This window comes from Oncorhynchus nerka, linkage group LG8 (genome assembly GCF_034236695.1).
Source record: "Oncorhynchus nerka isolate Pitt River linkage group LG8, Oner_Uvic_2.0, whole genome shotgun sequence".
Lineage (NCBI taxonomy): Eukaryota > Metazoa > Chordata > Actinopteri > Salmoniformes > Salmonidae > Oncorhynchus > Oncorhynchus nerka.
This window is the reverse complement of record NC_088403.1, coordinates 15,369,122-15,386,890: the sequence shown is the minus strand read 5'-3', so window position 1 is coordinate 15,386,890 and position 17,769 is coordinate 15,369,122. Positions and strand designations below refer to the sequence as shown.

General features: G+C 43.8%; 1 protein-coding gene across 1 annotated transcript in view; it reads right to left on the bottom strand.

The window, feature by feature from the left end:
• The window catches only part of osbpl8 (oxysterol binding protein-like 8), a 163,727-nt gene that overhangs the window by 41,520 nt on the left and 104,438 nt on the right, over window positions 1–17,769 (bottom strand).

Here is a 17,769-nt window from a genome sequence, read left to right as displayed (position 1 = left end):
TAATTGTGTAGTTTAGAGTGTGTAGTCTTAGAGTGATTATCTTAATTCACCGAGGTTAGCTAGCCAGCTATTTTGTCGTCCTTAACGTAGGAGACACTCCTAGCTAGCCAATAGCCAGCCAACGTCTACTGAATAGAACTTTCGCATTCCGGTCGCAACCGTCGCTCCACAGGTAGTATCACTTTTTCATTTCATTTCATTACAGTCCCAACGGTGTGATTTGTTTGATCGTAGCTAGCTACATAGCTAGCTACATAGCCGTCTTTGTTTCAAAGATAATTGTGTAGTCTAGAGCGATTTTCTAGGTTAGCTAGCCAGCTATTGTCGTTCTCCTACGCAACGTAACGTAACCAACACTGCTAGCTAGCCAGCTAGCTCCCGATAAGCAGCATTGTAGAAACTTCACACTCAACGGAACGACTTGATTAGGGTAGTGTCAACAAAAGCTAGCCTACCTTTAGCAGTACTCTATCATTTTAATCATTTTAGTCAATTAGATTCTTGCTACGTAAGCTTAACTTTCTGAACATTCGAGACGTGTAGTCCACTTGTCATTCCAATCTCCTCTGCATTAGCGTAGCCTCTTCTCTAGCCTGTCAACTATGTGTCTGTCTATCCCTGTTCTTCCTCTCTGCACAGACCATACAAACGCTCCACACCGCATGGCCGCAGCCACCCTAATCTGGTGGTCCCAGCGCGCACGACCCACGTGGAGTTCCAGGTCTCCGGTAGCCTCTGGAACTGCCGATCTCGGCCAACAAGGCAGAGTTCATCTCAGCCTATGCCTCCCTCCAGTCCTCGACTTCTTGGCTCTGACGGAAACATGGATCACCACAGACAACACCGCTACTCCTACTGCTCTCTCTTCGTCCGCCCACGTGCTCTCGCACACCCCGAGAGCTTCTGGTCAGCGGGGTGGTGGCACCGGGATCCTCATCTCTCCCAAGTGGTCATTCTCTCTTTCTCCCCTTACCCATCTGTCTATCGCCTCCTTTGAATTCCATGCTGTCACAGTTACCAGCCCTTTCAAGCTTAACATCCTTATCATTTATCGCCCTCCAGGTTCCTCGGAGAGTTCATCAATGAGCTTGATGCCTTGATAAGCTCCTTTCCTGAGGACGGCTCACCTCTCACAGTTCTGGGCGACTTTAACCTCCCCACGTCTACCTTTGACTCATTCCTCTCTGCCTCCTTCTTTCCACTCCTCTCTCTTTGACCTCACCCTCTCACCTTCCCCCCTACTCACAAGGCAGGCAATACGCTCGACCTCATCTTTACTAGATGCTGTTCCTCCACTAACCTCATTGCAACTCCCCTCCAAGTCTCCGACCACTACCTTGTATCCTTTTCCCTCTCGCTCTCATCCAACACTTCCCACACTGCCCCTACTCGGATGGTATCGCGCCGTCCCAACCTTCGCTCTCTCTCCCCGCCACTCTCTCCTCTTCCATCCTATCATCTCTTCCCTCTGCTCAAACCTTCTCCAACCTATCTCCTGATTCTGCCTCCTCAACCCTCCTCTCCTCCCTTTCTGCATCCTTTGACATGTCCCCTATCCTCCAGGCCGGCTCGGTCCCCCTCCCGCTCCGTGGCTCTAACGACTCATTCGAGCTCACAGAACAGGGCTCCGGGCAGCCGAGCGGAAATGGAGGAAAACCCGCCTCCCTGCGGACCTGACATCCTTTCACTCCCTCCTCTCTACATTTTCCTCTTCTCTCTCTGCTGCTAAAGCCACTTTCTACCACTCTAAATTCCAAGCATCTGCCTCTAACCCTAGGAAGCTCTTTGCCACCTTCTCCTCCCTCTTGAATCCTCCTCCCCTCCCCCTCCTCCCTCTCTGCAGATGACTTCGTCAACCATTTTGAAAAGAAGGTCGACGACATCCGATCCTCGTTTGCTAAGTCAAACGACACCGCTGGTTCTGCTCACACTGCCCTACCCTGTGCTCTGACCTCTTTCTCCCCTCTCTCTCCAGATGACATCTGGCGTCTTTGACGGCCGGCCGCCCAACAACCTGCCCGCTTGACCCTATCCCCTCCTCTCTTCTCCAGACCATCTCCGGTGACCTTCTCCCTTACCTCACCTCGCTCATCAACTCATCCCTGACCGCTGGCTACGTCCCTCCCGTCTTCAAGAGAGCGAGAGTTGCACCCCTTCTGAAAAAAAAACCTACACTGATCCCTCCGATGTCAACAACTACAGACCAGTATCCCTTCTTTCTTTTCTCTCCAAAACTCTTGAACGTGCCGTCCTTGGCCAGCTCTCCCGCTTATCTCTCTCAGAATGACCTTCTTGATCCAAATCAGTCAGGTTTCAAGACTAGTCATTCAACTGAGACTGCTCTTCTCTGTATCACGGAGGCGCTCCGCACTGCTAAAGCTAACTCTCTCTCCTCTGCTCTCATCCTTCTAGACCTATCGGCTGCCTTCGATACTGTGAACCATCAGATCCTCCTCTCCACCCTCTCCGAGTTGGGCATCTCTGTTGCGGCCCACGAATGGATTGCGTCCTACCTGACAGGTCGCTCCTACAGGTGGCGTGGCGAGAATCCGTCTCCTCACCACGTGCTCTCACCACTGGTGTCCCCCAGGGCTCTGTTCTAGGCCCTCTCCTATTCTCGCTATACACCAAGTCACTTGGCTCTGTCATAACCTCACATGGTCTCTCCTATCATTGCTATGCAGACGACACACAATTAATTTTCTCCTTTCCCCCTTCTGACGACCAGGTGGCGAATCGCATCTCTGCATGTCTGGCAGACATATCAGTGTGGATGACGGATCATCACCTCAAGCTGAACCTCGGCAAGACGGAGCTGCTCTTCCTCCCGGGAAGGACTGCCCGTTCCATGATCTCGCCATCACGGTTGACAACTCCATTGTGTCCTCGTCCCAGAGCGCTAAGAACCTTGGCGTGATCCTGGACAACACCCTGTCGTTCTCAAATAACATCAAGGCGGTGGCCCGTTCCTGTAGGTTCATGCTCTACAACATCCGCAGAGCGACCCTGCCTCACACAGGAAGCGGCGCAGGTCCTAATCCAGGCACTTGTCATCTCCCGTCTGGATTACTGCAACTCGCTGTTGGCTGGGCTCCCTGCCTGTGCCATTAAACCCCTACAACTCATCCAGAACGCCGCAGCCCGTCTGGTGTTCAACCTTCCCAAGTTCTTCATCACCCCGCTCCTCCGCTCTCTCCACTGGCTTCCAGTTGAAGCTCGCATCCGCTACAAGACCATGGTGCTTGCCTACGGAGCTGTGAGGGGAACGGCACCTCACTACCTCCAGGCTCTGATCATTTCTGATCAGGCCCTACACCCAAACAAGGGCACTGCGTTCATCCACCTCTGGCCTGCTCGCCTCCCTACCACTGAGGAAGTACAGTTCCCGCTCAGCCCAGTCAAAACTGTTCGCTGCTCTGGCCCCCCAATGGTGGAACAAACTCCCTCACGACGCCAGGACAGCGGAGTCAATCACCACCTTCCGGAGACACCTGAAACCCCACCTCTTTAAGGAATACCTAGGATAGGATAAAGTAATCCTTCTCACCCCCCTTAAAAGATTTAGATGCACTATTGTAAAGTGGCTGTTCCACTGGATGTCATAAGGTGAAAGCACCAATTTGTAAGTCGCTCTGGATAAGAGCGTCTGCTAAATGACTTAAATGTAAATGTAAATGTACTGTAGGAAGAGTTTTTTTCATCCTATAGCTTCTTCTTTTGAAATAGTGAGCCAACATGTTTTCAGTACATTCATTTCCCTGACCAATCAAAACTCATTTTCTCATGCTCTCTCTTGTTCCTGCAGCAGACATAAGGTGAGAAATATGTTTGGAATATCAAATCGATGGAAAATCACAGTATCGAATCACACTACATATAAAATCACAATACATGTACACTACCGGTCAAAAGTTTTAGAACACCTACTCATTCAAGGGTTTTTCTTATTGTTTTAACTATTTTCTACATTGTAGAATTATAGCAAACACATCAAAACTATGAAATAACACATATGGAATCATGTAGTAAACAAAAAATGGTTAAACAAATCAAAATATATTTTATTTTTGAGATTCTTCAAATAGCCACACTCTTGGCATTCTCTCAACCAGCTTCACCTGGAATGCTTTTCCAACAGTCTTGAAGGAATTCCCACATATGCTGAGCACTAATCAGACTAATCCCAAACCATCTCAATTTGGTTGAGGTCGGGGGATTGTGGAGGCCAGGTCATCTGATACAGCCCTCCATCACTCTCCTTCTTGGTAAAATAGCCCTTAACCAGCCTGAAGGTGTGTTGAGTCATTGTCCTGTTGAAAAACAAATGATAGTCCCACTATGCTCAAACCAGATGGGATGGCGTATCCCCACACCATAACACCTCCTCCTTAATGCTTTATGTTGGGAAATTCACATGCAGAGATCATCCATTCATCCACACTGAATCTCACAAAGACACAGCGGTTGGAACCAAAAATCTCCAATTTGGACTCATCAGACCAAAGGACAAATTTCCACCGTTCTAATGTCTATTGCTAGTGTTTCTTTGCCCAAGCAAGTCTCTTATTATTGGTGTCCTTTAGTAGTGATTTCTTTGCAGCAATTCGATCATGAATGACTGATTCACACAGTCTCCTCTGAACAGTTGATGTTGAGATATGTCTGTTACATTTATTTGGGGTTCAATTTCTTAGGCTGGTAACTCTAATGAACTTATCCTCTGCAGCGGAGGTAACTCTGTGTCGATCATTCCTATGGCGGTCCTCATGAGAGCCAGTTTCATCATAGCGCTTGATGGTTTTTGAGACTGCACTTGAAGAAATTTCCCGTATTAACTGACCTTCATATCTTAAAGTAATGCTGGACTGTCATTTCTCTTCGCTTATTTGAGCTGTTCTTGCCATAATATGGACTTGGTCTTATAGCAAATAAGGCTATCTTCTGTATACCCCCCTACCTTGTCACAACACAACTGATTGGCTGAAACGCATTAAAAAGGAAATACATTACACAAATGATATTTTAAGAAGGCACACCTGTTAATTGAAATGCATTCCAGGTGATTACCTCATGAAGCTGGTTAAGAGAATGCCAAGAGTATGCAAACCTGTCATCAAGGCAAAGGGTGGCTACTTTGAAGAATCTCAAACAAATCAAAATACATTTTATATTTAACACTTTTTTGGTTACCACATGATTCCATATGTGTTATTTCATAGTTTTGATGTCTTCACTATTATTCTACGATGTAGAAAACAATAAAATAAAGAAAAACCATTGAATAAGTAGGTGTTCTCGAACCTTTGACCAGTAGTGTATTTGCACATAAGTATCAAATCAAATGCACCACATACAATTGGTGTAGACTTTATAGTGAAATACTTGCTTACGAACCTTTCCCGAAAATGCAGAGTTAAAAAAGTATAATAATAAAGAAATACACAAGAATGGTGGGAGTACCAGATCAAGGAGGAGTTATATACAGGGAGTACCAGTACCAGATCAATGTGGAGTTATATACAGGTAGTACCAGTACCAGATCAATGTGGAGCTATATACAGGGAGTACCAGTACCAGATCAATGTGGAGCTATATACAGGGAATACCAGTACCAGATCAAGGAGGAGTTATATACAGGTAGTACCAGTACCAGATCAAGGAGGAGTTATATACAGGTAAGTACCAGTACCAGATCAATGTGGAGTTATATACAGGGAGTACCAGTACCAGATCAATGTGGAGTTATATACAGGTAGTACCAGTACCAGAACAAGGAGGAGTTATATACAGGTAAGTACCAGTACCAGATCAAGGAGGAGTTATATACAGGTAGTACCAGTACCAGATCAATGTGGAGTTATATACAGGGAGTACCAGTACCAGATCAATGTGGAGTTATATACAGGTAGTACCAGTACCAGATCAATGTGGAGCTATATACAGGGAGTACCAGTACCAGATCAAGGAGGAGTTATATACAGGTAGTACCAGTACCAGATCAAGGAGGAGTTATATACAGGGAGTACCAGTACCAGATCAATGTGGAGTTATATACAGGTAGTACCAGTACCAGATCAATGTGGAGCTATATACAGGGAGTACCAGTACCAGATCAATATAGAGCTATATACAGAGAGTACCAGATCAATGTGGAGCTATATACAGGGAGTACTAGTACCAGATCAATGTGGAGCTATACACAGGGAGTACCAGATCAATGTGGAGCTATACACAGGGAGTACCAGTACCAGATCAATGTGCAGATGTAGTAGATATATGGTATAGTGATAACATTGTATCGTGAGGTCAGTTCCCAGCCCTAAGGCTAAGTCCCAAATCACACCCTATTCCCTACACACTATATACAGGGTACCAGATTTTTAGGATGCAGATGGTACACACAGCGACATGACGCCCACAGGAGACAGGCTTCAACAAGTCCACAAAATACATTGGCATTTGGAAAGTTACGGCACTTTCAGAGATGACATGGGATTTCTCTGTCAGGGGCTAAACACCTGGCCCTGATAATAGAACCTTATAGCCCACTAATTCTAATCCAGGTTCCCACTAATGCTCCCACTAAGATGAAAGTAGGGGAAGTTCAACTGTGTTCACCACATGTGTGAGTTCAATCAACTGCATGTTGCACAGCAAGGGAGCTTGTGAATAATTCATTAGGATTGCATCCCAAATTCTCTTTAGGGCCCATATGACTCTGGTAAAATGCAGTGCACTATATAGGGAGTAGGGATGCATCCTAGATCTCAGCAGTCTGAAAAGCAGATCAGTATGACAGCTGTCTGAAAGTGTTGTTTCTGATTCACAACTGATAGAAAATGAGCTGTGATTGACACAGCACCCTGGTGCCAACCACACACACACACACACACACACACACACACACACACACACACACACAGAGAGATAGAAATAGGACCTTGTCTGTGCCAAAGCAGATTGCCAGAACAGGAGGAACATTGCCACTGAGTCAGAGAGGACGTTCTCAATCTGCTGTACTCACTGCAGCCATTAAGAGACGACTATGAGCGATATCCAGGGTTAAGCTGCTCAAACAACCAGCCTGGATCCAAACAATGCATAGATCAACGTCAACATCTGATCTGAGATCTGACATTAACAGATTCCTTCGAACTTGACAGGTCCTCTTCAGGGATTTATCGCTAAATGCCTTTCGGTTGACAAACTTCAAACTAAGGGGATTATTAAGTAGTCAGCCCGTTACTCAGTGAAAAGGTCCATTAGTGAGAAATTCTAAAGCTTTTAAAGACTGCAGTAGTGTAGATAATCATTCATAGCCTACTGTAGTCCTGGGCTGGAAAGCAGCAGGGTATCACAGCTACAGCTCAATGCTATATATTACATTTTACGAGGAGAGATTTACTGCTCGTTCTGATCTCTCCACTGCTGTATTACAAGGATAAATCAGTGTGGTAACAAGCTCCAAATCATTGGGCTCCAGCAAGAAGCAGCTCTCCTGCTGTAAAACAAACAGAGACAGGGCCCCTGTCTTTATCTGTGTCAAATGAATGCCCGCTGTAAAACGCACCTTACGTCATTAACAAGTGGAGAAGGGACACGTTGAGCATCAGAGGCCAATGCTCTGGTATGGATTCTACAGTTGTGGCCAAAAGTTTTGAGAATGACACAAATATTAATTTTCACAAAGTCTGCTGCCTCAGTTTGCATATACTCCAGAATGTTATGAAGAGTGATCAGATGAATTTCAATTAATTGCAAAGTCCCTCTTTATTTTATTTCACCTTTATTTAACCAGGTAGGCTAGTTGAGAACAAGTTCTCATTTACAACCACAACCTGGCCAAGATAAAGCATAGCAGTGTGAACAGACAACACAGAGTTACACATGGAGTAAACAATAAACATGCATTTGCCATGCAAATGAACTGAATCCCCCAAAAACATTTCCACTGCATTTCAGCCCTGCCACAAAAGGACCAGCTGACATCATGTCAGTGATTCTCTCGTTAACACAGGTGTGAGTGCTGGCGAGGACAAGGCTGGAGATCACTCTGTCATGCTGATTGAGTTCGAATAACAGACTGGAAGCTTCAAAAGGAGGGTGGTGCCTGGAATCTTCTTCCTCTGTCAATCATGGTTACCTGCAAGGAAACGCGTGCCGTCATCATTGCTTTGCACAAAAAGGGCTTCACAGGCAAGGATATTGCTGCCAGTAAGATTGCACCTAAATCAACAATTTTTCGGATCATCAAGAACTTCAAGAAGAGCGGTTCAATTGTTGTGAAGAAGGCTTCAGGGCGCCCAAGAAAGTCAAGCAAGCGCCAGAAGCGCGGGGATCGGGGCACCACCAGTACAGAGCTTGCTCAGGAATGGCAGCAGGCAGGTGTGAGTGCATCTGCACGCACAGTGAGGCGAAGACTTTTGGAGGATGGCAGCAAAGAAGCCACTTCTCTCCAGGAAAAACAGCAGGGACAGACTGATTCTGCAAAAGGTACAGGGATTGGACTGCTGAGGACTGGGGTAAAGTCATTTTCTCTGATGAATCCCCTTTCCGATTGTTTGGGGCATCCGGAAAAAAGCTTGTCTGGAGAAGACATCAGTCCTGTGTCATGCCAACAGTAAAGCATCCTGAGACCATTTATGTGTGGGGTTGCTTCTCAGCCAAGGGAGTGGTCTCACTCACAGCCATGAATAAAGAATGGTACCAACACATCTTCTGAGAGCAACTCCTCCCAACCATCCAGGAACAGTTTGGTGACGAACAATGCCTTTTCCAGCATGATGGAGCACCTTGCCATAAGGCAGAAGTGATAACTAAGTGGCTCGGGGAACAAACAATCAATATTTTGGGTCCATGGCCAGGAAACACCCCAGACCTTAATCCCATTGAGAACTTGTGGTCAATCCTCAAGAGGCGGGTGGACAAACAAAAACCCACAAATTCTGACAAACTCCAAGCATCGATTATGCAAGAATAGGCTGCCATCAGTCAGGATGTGGCCCAGAAGTTAATTGACAGCATGCAAGGGCAGATTGCAAAGGTCTTGAAAAAGCAGGGTCAACACTGCAAATATTGACTCTTTGCATCAACTTCTTGTAATTATCAATAAAAGCCTTTGACACTTATGAAATGCTTGTAATTATACTTCAGTATTCCATAGTAACATCTGACAAAAATATCTAAAGACACTGAAGCAGCAAATTTTTGGGCAATTAATATTTGTGTTCTTTTGGCCACGACTGCTCTCATAACCATCAATACCATGAATATAAAATACTGAAGACGATTCACGGACTACCAATTCTATTAGACATAAGGGCATATGATATGTCTCCTGAGATCTCCTACCACAACCACCTCAACATACGCAGCACAATCAAGAGCTACTATTGAGGGTTGTCAACAATTACAACATGTATCAGGCCTATGAAATAGAATGATTATTACAAGATTCATCATCTCACAAGCAGAATCAAAAGCTGCTGTTGGGTTTGAAAAACAACACGTTATGTCATATATATGGACGTTTTAAACAACATGTCTCATTTTGTAGAGATCCGAGGACAATGTCGTGGGATGAAAAGACGACAGACTGGAGAGGGGCCCTTGAGAGGCTCCTCCAGGCTCCACACATCCTCAGAACAAGCTCATCTCCATGGAGACAAGGTCGATAAGTGGCGCCAAGTGCACTTAGAAGGACCCTTCCTATTTCCAATATATGGTCTAGGGCACTAGGGTTGGGTCGGGGCACACTCAGTGAGACTCTAGGGTTTGTCTCCTCCATCTTCAAAAAGGAAATTGGTTATGCAACGAACACCATCTCATTACCAAAACCCAGAGAAAGGGGAGAGAGAGAGAAAAAAAGAGATATGAGTTTAGGCTTGAAGGAGAGGCTCTTGGGTAATCAGGCTACTCAAAGCCTATTCACTGCTATCTTGCCTGCCTTATTGTGCAGACAGACAGTTCACACACACACACTAAAGGCACGGACAGACCGCTAGGATTGTCCAGCGTCCACCGGCCGAGATTAATCAGCACCTCTGAACAGAGTGCCGGTCGTAACTTGCAAACCGATTCTACATTTAGAAACGGGCAAAAATGACGTCCGTCGGTCACCAACGGCTGGTAACTACAACACAAAGCTCTGACAACAAACAAACTAACGGCAAATGGAAAGGCTGCTTTCTTACTGTGCAAACTGACAATGGGTCTGGTGAGTTCTCCTTTAGACAACAGGACAAAGAGACCATTCAAAAATTTGACGTGCTGTTTAAAGTACCCTTAAATAACTTGTTTTTATTTAAATTTTATTTAACCTTTATTTAACTAGGCAAGTGAGTTAAAGAACACATTCTTATTTACAATGACGGCCTACACCGGCCAAAGCTGGGCCAATTGTGCGCCACCCTATGGGACTCCCAATCACGGCCGGTTGTGATACAGCCTGGATTCTGTAGTCTCAAGCACTGAGATGCAGTGCCTTAGACCGCTGCGCCACTCGGAAACACAATCCCAATTCAATCCCTAGCCCCTACATCACTTTAACCCTGTTGCATATACCCATCCAATCTTTTCAGATCTATCAGTAGAAATGGGCTGGGAGCTAGGAGTTGATTTGGGACTGGGCCTATATCGAGTTGATTTGGGACTGGGCCTATATCTTGGAGTTGATTTGGGACTGGGCCTATATCTTGCCCCCTTTTGGAGAAGCTTGTCCTAAAATAATGGCTGAATTGGAACTGGGCCTATTTCTAGGAGTTGATTTGCAACTGGGCCTATATCGAGTTGATTTGGGACTGGGCCTATATCTAGGAGCTGATTTGGGACTGGGCCTATATTGAGTTGATTTGGGACTGGGCCTATATCTTGCCCTATTTTGGAGAAGCTTGTCCTGAAATAATGGCTGAAGTGGAACTGGGCCCATATCTAGGAGTTGATTTGGTACTGGTCCTATATCTAGGAGTTAATTTGGGACTGGTCCTATATCTAGGAGTTGATTTGGAACTGGGCCTATATCTAGGAGTTGATTTGGGACTGGGTCTATATCTCGGAGTTGATTTGGAACTGGGCCTATATCGAGTTGATTTGGGACTGGGCCTATATCTTGCCCTCTTTTGGAGAAGTTTGTCCTAAAATAATTGCTGAATTGGGATATCCGTGCTAGTCTGTGTGTGGTGTGGTGTGTGTGGTCTGTCTGTGTGACATGGATCTGAGATTAAAGTGAGCTGTGGTTTAGCAGCAAGCATTAAATCCAGAGGTGCTGACCACAGTGGCTTTCTTCTGTGATGATGGTGTGGACGGAGAAAGGCCCAGTGTGTGTGTGTGTGTTAAAGTGAGTGAGTGAGGTCACGCAAGATCAGCACAATCACTTATTTTCGGCCCTTTTACTGATCACATACCATCATGTCCTCAACAAGGGACTGGGTAATATTGATGTATTATCAAATGTCCTCAATAAGGGACTAGGTAATATTGATGTATTATCAAATGTCTTCAATAAGGGACTGGGTAATATTGATGTCTTATCATGTATCACCAAACGTCCTCACTAAAAAGGCTAGTCAGTAGTCTACATGCTAGTCCTATAAAAGGCTAGTCAGTAGGCTACATTATATTAGTCCTATAAAAGGCTAGTCAGTAGTCTACATTATATTAGTCCTATAAAAGGCTAGTCAGTAGTCTACATTATATTAGTCCTTTAAAAGGCTAGTCAGTAGACTACATTATATTAGTCCTATAAAAGGCTAGTCAGTAGGCTACATTATATTAGTCCTATAAAAGGCTAGTCAGTAGACTACATTATATTAGTCCTATAAAAGGCTAGTCAGTAAGCTACATCATATTAGTCCTATAAAAGGCTAGTCAGCAGTCTACATTATATTAGTCCTTTAAAAGGCTAGTCAGCAAACTACATTATATTAGTCCTATAAAAGGCTAGTCAGTAGTCTACATTATATTAGTCCTATAAAAGGCTAGTCAGTAAACTACATTATATTAGTCCTATAAAAGGCTAGTCAGTAGACTACATTATATTAGTCCTATAAAAGGCTAGTCAGTAGTCTACATTATATTAGTCCTATAAAAGGCTAGTCAGTAGTCTACATTTTATTAGTCCTATAAAAGGCTAGTCAGTAAACTACATTATATTAGTCCTATAAAAGGCTAGTCAGTAAGCTACATTATATTAGTCCTATAAAAGGCTAGTCAGTAGTCTACATTATATTAGTCCTATAAAAGGCTAGTCAGTAGACTACATTATATTAGTCCTATAAAAGGCTAGTCAGTAGTCTACATTATATTAGTCCTATAAAAGGCTAGTCAGTAGTCTACATTATATTAGTCCTATAAAAGGCTAGTCAGTAAACTACATTATATTAGTCCTATAAAAGGCTAGTCAGTAGTCTACATTATATTAGTCCTATAAAAGGCTAGTCAGAAAACTACATTATATTAGTCCTATAAAAGGCTAGTCAGTAAGCTACATTATATTAGTCCTATAAAAGGCTAGTCAGTAGTCTACATTATATTAGTCCTATAAAAGGCTAGTCAGTAAGCTACATTATATTACTCCTATAAAAGGCTAGTCAGTAAACTACATTATATTACTCCTATAAAAGGCTAGTCAGTAGTCTACATTATATTAGTCCTTTAAAAGGCTAGTCAGTAAACTACATTATATTAGTCCTATAAAAGGCTAGTCAGTAAGCTACATTATATTAGTCCTATAAAAGGCTAGTCAGTAAGCTACATTATATTAGTCCTATAAAAGGCTAGTCAGTAAGCTACATGCAGTATGCTGTCTGAGTGTAAAGCTCTTATAGCAGAACATGTCATTGATCATTGTAACTGTTTTTAATGTAGTGTGCTCTTTTTTAATGTGTTTACGATGACTACTTCCTGCTGACCTCTTGCCAGGTCCCCCTAGGTCTTTTCCTGGTTCTAACAAGGTCAGATGTTAGAGGTCAGAGGGCGATCAGGGTGCCTACAACTGCAAATCAAATTTTCAACGTCAGTCTCACCAGTCAGAGATGCTGTTTGTCCCAAATGGCACCCCATTCCCTATGGGCCCTAGTCAAGAGTGCCATTTGGGTAGCCATGATCCTATTAAAATGTTATTGATGTTGGAAAAGGCTGAGTCATGGCTGTGGTTCAATGAAATGTTTCTCATTGGTTTCTCTTCTATCCCTGAGGAGTAATTATAGAAGGCTATACAGCGTCCTTGTTAGAGGTGCACCTGGCTGGGTCCTGTTCAGTAGACACCAAATGGAAGAAAACAGAGTAAAACCGGAAGGAACTACTAGTATATGTCCGGTAAAAAAAAAGAGGCAATTTTCGACTTCTGCTGCATTTGGTTTTGAAACGTTTTGCTAAGGTGTGCCCTAATTAACACAATGTTTTGGTTTGGTGTGAGTATTGATGAATTAATGGTGTCCTGTACTTCGTTGTAGCTACCAAGATGCATGCGTGTACTATCTGCCTAGAACCCACCTCCTGAATGTATTGACTGGATGTGCCCAGCAGTATGTCATCAAGTGTTGATAGTGGAGTTAGTTGATGTAAACACCTACAGTCACACATGCAAGCAGAGCACTGACTGACGAGCACTACAGTCCGCAACAAACATCTGAGAGAAACAGAGAAGGGATCGAGAGAGAGAGAATATTGTATAAATAGTGACAGAGCAAAGGGAAGGAGAAGAAAAAGATAGGACACCCTATTCCCTACAAAGTGCACTACTTTTGATAGAGCTCTGGTCAAAAGCAGTGCAATACATCGGTTATAGGGTGTCACTTGGGAAGCTCTCATTCTGAAGGCTCTATGGAGAGATGTGCTAGAGAGAAATGGCTGACTGGTTGACACAAAGCTCTCTGTAAACCTTACTGTCATCCATCTACCTTGTTAAATGAAGACTATCTGTCTGGATAGGTTGAGTCAACTGTCTAGCAGGGCCAGACAATGTTTATTCATTCAAATTAAATCCATTTAATATATCACCTCCCTTGAAGGATATTGGACATTCGAGGGATGTTTGGTTATTTGGCTGAAGAGTTTCAGATGAGGCATCTTTGTGTGTGTGTGCATGTGCGTGTGTGTCAAGGTTTTTGACCGACAGCATTTTAAATTACCGGACATGCATTGGGTGCGGTGCTAACCTGATTAGGATGTCGACCCACGGAGTTCAGAACGACAGAAATCACATTTCGTTTATGATTATTCATCTTAAGAGAACATGATCCAGGATGCCTCCTTCTTAGCGAATTCTGATGTGCACTTTGAAGATATCTACTTTTCCTCAGCAAACAAGACCAGCAATGGATCACTTGACTCACTTGCCTGTTAGTCTACAATCCCCCATAGTGGAAAAGTTGACCTATTATAATGGTCAGCTTGTCGTTCTGTGTGAGAAAGAAATAGCCTATTCTAAACAGACTGGGGCCGTTGTGGGACGATAGATCCCAAATTCATACAACCAGTAGGCCTTGGATACATCCCAATTAACGTTAAAAAGCAATGATGTTCATGCAACAGATCGTTAGGGATATATTTTTTCTTCACATTATAAACGCAGTAAGCTTTGCGCGAATGTTCCCTCCATAACGCAATTAGCGTAAAACAGTCAAAAGCACACCACACATGCACGCGGTTTCATGAGGCAGAGATGAAAATATCAGTTAGAAATGTGGAAAGAGGGGAGATCTAAAGGCAACCAGCCTGGGTTGATAATATAACAGGATTGTGTCTTTGGCTACCGCACAATGAAAGAAAGTTTATTTGAAAAACAATAGAACATGAGAGAAATAGGCTACTGGTTGCAATGGCACATGGAAGTCTATATAAAATAATTACCTGCACGTTTGGTTGGATTTTGGCAACTTTGAAGCAAGGCAAGACATGCCTCACAATATGTAGTAAAACCTTCAAGGTTTCAAACCATTATATTCTATTGGTGGGGCAAACTCCCCTATTTTATTTTTCCCGATGCATGCCAGCAAAGCCACGACACAACACAACATTCTCTAGTTGTGCTGTGATTGGCTTAGTGTTCTGTCACTCATGGGGACACTAAATCACTGCAAAATCTACGGGTAGAGCTTGAAAATTCAAGCCCATTGGGTGCTGCCATAGAGTTACAAGTTTGATGACAAAATTTGCCCACGAAGGACCGCTGCGCCACCTTCCTAATCAAGTGAGCACAGCACAACAAGGGGAGCCCAAAAATGTATTGTATGTTGCTGCATAAATGATGTAACACGCCAGGGATATATGTATACTGTAGCTAAGAAAGTAATACTAAGTGAATGTTGTGTAGTAAGCTGTTAGGTGCCCAAGTGCCTCAACAGCCTACTGTTCTGACTTGGATATCCACATGTAGTGTCACGCCCTGACCATAGAGAGCCCTTGTTTCTCTCTGGTGTAGTAGGTCAGGGCGTGACTAGGGGTTATTGTAGTTTATAATTTCTATGTGGTATTCTAGTTTTCATATTTCTACGTTGGTGTGCTTGGTATGGTTCCCAATTAGAGGCAGCTGGTAATCGTTGTCTCTAATTGGGGATCATATTTAGGTAGCCGTTTTTCCACCTGTGTTTGTGGGATATTGTTTTTGAGTTAGTGCATGTTGTACCTCAGTACTGCACGGTCGTTGTTTGTTTCTGGTTTTGTTTGAAAAGTTTCACTAAAATAAAGATGTGGAACTTTAATCACGCTGCGCCTTGGTCCGTCTCTCCACACGTCCGTGACATGTAGCCTATAGCCTGTTTTAGAGATATGTAATCATTGAATATTGTACGACCTTTCATTGTCTGCTGATATGCTCCCTTCATTTATCCTATGGTTCTGACTTGGTGTACAGGGAGAATACTGTAAAACAGCCCATGTTTTGAAATGTACAGCAACAGATTTCAGAAGTGCTGAACAAATAGTTATTTTGACTACATCTGTCCTAGCTCGCTATTGAATGTCTTAAAATCGAAATTACACATGGCCTTTTATCCGCTCATCGTCCCCTTACCCCATAGTTTGTACATCAACATATCAGCTATGTTTTTTTTAAGGCAGTAAATGAGGCTGAATGAACTGTTTCCCTGCCAGACAAGGCTCCGCTGAGAGCCAGGTGTAGTGGTGGTAAGGATTCACTCCGTGGTGCTGAAGGAAAGCTCTGCTGTTGGGACAGCTTTATGTAGGCCCTAACAGTTGTAAATGGTAAGGATTCACTCCATGGTGCTGAAGGAAAGCTCTGCTGTTGGGACAGATTTATGTAGGCCCTAACAGTATGTGGGCACTGTTTGTCACCGTTGTAGTGCAATTAATGTATTGTTTATTGTTCTGCTGTGCTGTGTAAAGGCTTTGCTGGCAGTTTGCCCCACCAAGATTGACATGCTAAAATAAATGATTTCACAATAGGATCATTATATCTTTGGGGGACAAGGTCTTATGCTTCACATTTCTCTCTGCTTTTCCTCTAAAGAAACACTCAACATTCTCCCTACATAAACCTAGAACTTAGGCTGACAAGAAACCAAGAAAACCAATGCTAACCAACACAAACCAATGCTAACCAAAATGGCTTTTCAACAGTGACATTTGTTTGTTTGTCGTTTGTCAGCTGAAACCGGAAGCAAAAAGTTCAGGCTTCACCTGTTCTCTGCTTTTCCCCTGAAAAACGGATGCTTGTGGTTTCTGACTACCCACTGAGGGTGTACCAATGCTAACCAAAATAACATTTCAACAGTCAGAGTTCTTTGTTCCCTCTTCTCCATAACTAAAGTGAATATAAACACCCCTATGAAGATGTTTCTGTGGAACCAACCGCAAACATCCATTTTCCATCCAGTCCCAGTGAGACGGTCCGTACCATGATGCTGTGAGGGGGGTGGCATGGCACTGTATTTGCACCCTGAACAACAGATATGATGATCTTTAGGGATGGATCATTATATAAGACAGTGAAGTGTACATTCTGTGTGTGTGTGTGTTTTTGTCATGTCTATGGATGGAGTTCACACACACACACACACACACACACACACACACACACACACACGGCATGACAGCTTTGATGAACACTGACACTGTCGCCATGTTTTCGGGAAGAACCGAAAGGTTCCCTAGCAACAGCTGGCCTGACGACAATTGGGGAAGGGTGAAAACATTACCTGCTATAGGCACTAGGACAAAGCCTCAATTTTGAGTTTTGGGGGCATAAATCAGTATGCTGTTTGCTTTACATTTGCCATGGCAACAAGGTCACCACCACCATTTTGGTGGTAGATGGAGCAGCACAGAGCAGCACGGAGCAGGATGGAGCAGCACGGAGCTGTGTGCCAAAGTGGTTGCAATGATGTCATTAAGACATCTTTTGGTAAACAGTCTATTTCACAACCAGAAAAAGACATCTCTATCTGGTTGTAATCTGACCAGATAACAAACTAAATATGACATCTTTCCCTGGATGTAACAGAGACCAGTTGGCTATAATCTGCATGACATCATTAGACATTCTCAATCAGAAAACCATATTACAAACAGAAAAAATTGTCATGTTCTTAATTTTGTCCAGTGGGATAGCATGGTGCAGTGCTACAGTGGGATAGCATGGTGCAGTGCTACAGTGGGATAGCATGGTGCAGTGCTACAGTGGGATAGCATGGTGCAGTGCTACAGTGGGATAGCATGGTGCAGTGCTACAGTGGGATAGCATGGTGCAGTGCTACAGTGGGATAGCATGGTGCAGTGCTACAGTGGGATAGCATGGTGCAGTGCTACAGT